This window comes from Octopus bimaculoides, chromosome 5 (genome assembly GCF_001194135.2).
Source record: "Octopus bimaculoides isolate UCB-OBI-ISO-001 chromosome 5, ASM119413v2, whole genome shotgun sequence".
NCBI classification, from domain to species: Eukaryota; Metazoa; Mollusca; class Cephalopoda; order Octopoda; family Octopodidae; genus Octopus; species Octopus bimaculoides.
The window spans coordinates 39742562-39747967 of NC_068985.1; positions in this window are offsets into that span (position 1 = coordinate 39742562).

Here is a 5406-nt window from a genome sequence, read left to right on the forward strand (position 1 = left end):
GTGTTTGTCTCTGTTTAAGTTTGAGTACACACACACACACACGCTCGCACGCACGTGTGTGTCCATAAAGTAAAGTGGTTTGGGATCTGAAAATATATTTATTTAACCACGTGACATCCAGAAGATTATCGCCGTTTCGCAGCCTACAAGATAGATAGATAGATAGATAGATAGATAGATAGATAGATAGATAGATAGATAGATAGATAGATAGATAGATAGATAGATATGCCTTTCTTTATCTAGACATCATTCTAAATAGTATTTTTTGAGAATGATAGTCTCTGAGGACGGAAATGTATAGTCTTGTCAGTATCTCTCTGTTGTTTTAAGAAGATAGACACTTCTCAGTTACAGTATTTTCTTCATCTGCTGGCAGAAGATCTGTGTTTTTAACCCTATCGATGAATGACACCTAATAACGGAATGCTTGAAAAAAATTAACGGCTGTGGATTGCTGAATTGTAACATAAGCTTTCAGTTACGTAACAGTACCAATAATAACCTCTGACGCAGGCAGAAGGCTACAGAGTTAAAGAAGAAGAGTCTGTCCATAATATTGATCTCCAGCACATGACTAGCACGTTACTTTATCCAGTCCAGAAGGATAACCAGCAAAGGCGCTTTCGTAATATTCTGAGTGCGTTAGAACACCGGGCGATATGCTTAGCAGTATTTCGTCTGCCTTTACGTTCTGAGTTCAAATTCCGCCGAGGTCGACTTTGCCTTTCATCCTTTTTCGGGGTCGATAAATTAAGTACCAGTTGCGTACTGGGGTTGATCTAATCGACTGGTCCCCATCCCAAAAATTTCAGGCCTTGTGCCTAGAGTAGAAAAGAATATGTTGAGTGCGTATATGTAAGCGTGCGCTCTTACTTACATGGCTGGCAGGATGGATGGATGGATGGATGGATGGATGGATGGATGGATGGATGGATGGATAACTTAGTTAACTTAGGTTTCCATCATTCTTGGCTCGGATCATGTTTCACTTAATAGCAGCATTTGGGGTAGACCTTTAAGCTATGTTTTGAGACATGGTAGTCCTCTCGAGTTGAGAGATGTTGTCTACCGATAAGTATCCGGTGGGGGAGGGATACATATCAGTTGATTTCTCTAGTATTTGTTGGAGGAGTTTGTCCAGGTAGCGTTTGAATGTTACGGGGTCTTTTTCTTTCTTTCTGGATGATGTTTACCGAGGCAGGACCAGTTGAGGTAAAAAGTTGTGTCGCAATGACATTTTGTAATGTGAGCGCGATCTTTGAAGAGAGCATATGAAGTCTAGCCTTGACTCGGGAGTCTAGCTTTGACTAACTTGTAAACTTGATACTGGCATTGGTTGATGGAATATTTTCTACATTGTACAAATTATATAGCGCTCATAATGGAGTTGGAAAAAATACTGTGGACTTTCTGAGTGATACCAATAATCAAGGTCTAGTGTACCATTTATTTTTTTCCTTTTTATTTTGAGATTGATCTCTGGATGTTTCAGTCCTCATCATCATCATCACCATCCGTTTCCTCATCACCATCATCACCATCACCATCGTCGTCGTCGTCATTATGCGTTGTCTGCAAGCAGACGTTGATGCCCGTCGATATGAAATGCGACGGAATCGTAGTATCAGGAGTGAGTTGTCCTCCTCTGTTAGTTTTTGTCCTCAGCTGCTGTGGTTCAACTTCGAGTATCAAAGTCCAATCTTCTCCTGATATGTTAAGCCATATCCTTGTATCTCAGTTCGGATTTACCTTGATTCCACGTACAACTAGGCAAATATGAAGAGAATACATATTTCAAACGATACTGTTCCAGAACAAATCATGGAACAAATTATAACCTTCAAACACTCCCTGGACAAATTCCTTCATGGAATATCATACAAACCACCGACATCCGGATATATTTCATTCAACAACAACTCATTGTTTGATTGGTCTATGGTGTCCTTAGACACGATTTAGGCCAATACAAGCCGAAACCTAACGTTCTATATACGTGTGTGTAGGTGTATGTGTATGTATGTGTATATCTTAGTGTGTCTGTGCATGTGTACACGCATACATAATGCACAAATACGTTTAAATATGTAAATAGTTGCGCGCGCGCGTGTGTGCATGTGAATGTAGCATTTGCCTAAGATATCTGAGAACAAGTAGAGATAGTTGTAACAAAATAAACTCGTAAACAAATCTCACTGACAAGCTAGTAACTAGATCCGATATATGCCAAGGGAAACAGTTCCATGATGCGGTTAAGACTTCTGTTTTATAACTTGTAACGGAAAATGCTAAATATGGCACATTTATTAAGGTTTACGACACACCCACGTGATTAGCGTGTGTTTGACATGACAAATTACCCAAATTTATTTCAAAGTTCATAAGAACGTTGGTAACCCGAGAATATTCTTCACTCACTTGATTCTAAGCGTTCTTGTTAGTTAGCTTATCAGTTTCTTAAATTAAATATCAGAGGAGTTGTAGAGGGTTAAGTTTATTAGGGTATAGAATGACCGTGTGTTCGTATCTTGTTACCGGTACTCACATTGCAGTCTTCGTCACACGGGTGCACGTACACACACACACACACACATCTAATTTCCCTGAAAAACCCCTTTTAATTCGAAGGCATGACTGTGTAGTTATGAAGTTCTCTTCTCAACCATGTGATTCTGTGTTCAGTCTCACTGTGTCTTCTGCAATGATATCAAGTAGATCAATATCTTGTAAGTGGGACTTTTGCTTGACGAAAATTGTGATGAAGCCTTTCATATAAATACTTATAAATATGTATATATATTTTTTCATCCAATATATATCAGCGAAGGATAGACAACAGCGAGAAATCCGCTATAACAAGCGTTCTTCCAATGATATGCTATATAGAACTTATTCTACAACAAGTTATAGACACTCGCTTGGCAGTTGTGTCGTCAGAAATTCAGTGATCCTATGAGTGGTCTTTTGGAAATCTGTTACACAAAATATTCTCGTGTTACGATATTCTTGTCAACATTTAAATAATTTTCGAAAAATCGTCGCGTCAAACCCAAGCTCTCTGATCTTGTGTGTATATAAAGCTTAATAAATGTGCCATATTAGGGTTTACGAATTGTTTACGAATTGCCTAACATGTAGAAACATTTTTTGCGACATCCTACTTCAATACTTCATTTTGGTGCAACAGCAGCATTGACTGTTCACTAGCATGATAGCGGGGTATATGTCCTAGCAGGTCCTAGAAGCTACAAAAGTACCTGATTACTGATCCTACAGTAAGACTGCCTAACTGAAGCGTGCACGTAGTCTATTCGCAAAAGGTTGGAAGCCAGCAAAACTGAGGAAGTAATCAAATGGCCTCCCAAACAGGGAGGTTTCATTTTAAAAGCTAAAGAAATGGGCCTCAATATCTGCGGGTCAATCGGATCGCTTCATGGCGGCGAAGTGAAATCCGAGGGATCAGAGGCTAAGAATCTCAAATACTCATAGACCGCTAAGGAATCGGATAACGACCTTTGCAATATGTACCTACAACTGCAAGCCTTTGGCAGGGAGAACCCATCTAATTGGAGAGAAAAAGGAAATCAAAGACGATGTAGTTGGGATCTTTGAAACATGTTGAAGGAAAGAGATAAATGTGAGATGGACAGATGGAAACGTCGTGAGACTGAGAAAAACAGAAGGTGCGAAAACAACAGAAAGTATAGGGTTCATCGTAAGCAAACAGGATTCGAAATTTGTTTCTTGCCAGATGCCTTCTTCGTGCATCAGTATGCTAAACGTTATCTCTCAAGAAATGTCACCCAGATCATTCAGATCTATCCTCCCGCTAAAGCGAGCAAAGATGAAGTTGAGGAATTCTAACAAGAGCTAGAGAAAGCGCTAAATCACAAATCAACTTAAACCGTAATGATGGAAGATTTCAACGCAAAGTTGGAAAAAGGCGAGAGGGTGAGAAATACACATTATTTACATTATTTACATTACATTTTACGGATATTTGTCCTCATCCTGCTTGTTATTAACACAACGTTTCGGCTGATATACCCTCCAGTCTTCATCAGGTGTCTTGGGGAAATTTCGAACCTGGGATCTCATTTCTAAGGTATTTTTCGATGTTATTATTATTATTATTATTATTATTATTATTATTATTTTATGCTTGACTTTTGCTTTGCATTTGTACAAGTTGGATCCAAGTCTCACCCAGAGACCTCAAGAGACAACTTATTATTATTATTATTATTATTATTATTATTATTATTATTATTATTATTATTATTATTATTATTATTATTCAGGTCACTGCCTGGAATCGAACTCGGAATCTTGGGGTTAGTAGCTCGTGCTCTTAACCACTACGCCATATACCTGTGTATTAACAACAAACAAGATGAGGACAAATATCCGTCAAATGTAAATAATGTAAATAATGTACATAATTCCTCATCTGTTAAATATAGAACGGTGAGAGATATGTTGGTAAGTTTGAGAATATTTGGTTATCCTAACAGAATCAAGAAGACTTTACATTGGGAACAGCCTATTCAGGAAGCAACGTGGAAGGAGATGGGCCTGGATAGCTCCAAACGCTCAATGCAAAAATAAAATTGACTACATCCGGGTCGATAAACGGCGCATACTGCAGTGCGTCACAATAATGGTGTCATCCAACGCAGGCAGTGATCATCGCTTGCTACGGGCGAAGATGGTGATCAATGAAATCAGAGCAAAAAAGGCTGTGCATATTTCACTGAAGAATCATTGCATCAAGGCCTTTAATGTGAAGCAGTTGCAGGAAGGTATCAAAAAAGAAAACTCGGAGTCAATTTGAAGAACTCGATGAGGACAACAATTTGCTGGGCCAGAAAATTAAAAGCTGTATATGGAAAGCAAGAGCTACAAATCAGAGGGAGCATGAAGGAAGAAAATGCAGGAGAAACGGAGCGGAGTGGACGATGTGATCGCAGAATGACGAAAACACAAATTCAGCTGGGCCAGGTATATCACAGATAACAGGTAGACCAGCGCAGTTACCAAGTGGTATCCAAGAGATCGAGAAAAGCTACTTCGAAGGCCTCCATGATTAATGGAAGTTGATTTAGTTAAGCGATCTGGGTCAAGATGGAAAAGAATGGTGCAAATAAGACAATTAGAAGTGCTCTGTGACCAGCAGTGTACAACAGCCTCCGATGATCGGCTCGATACTGCGATACCGCGATAAAAAAAAAGTGAGAGAAACGGTATAGATCAGGAGGCTGGAACAAGGGATGCTACTGATGGGTTTTTCCAACCAGATCTAAGTTTTTTTTTATCAATGATGAGTTTATGGGTTTTAATTTCCAAATTTACATTAAATCTGGGTTTTTAAGTTAGTTTTGATTGCAAACCTATCTTTTAAAG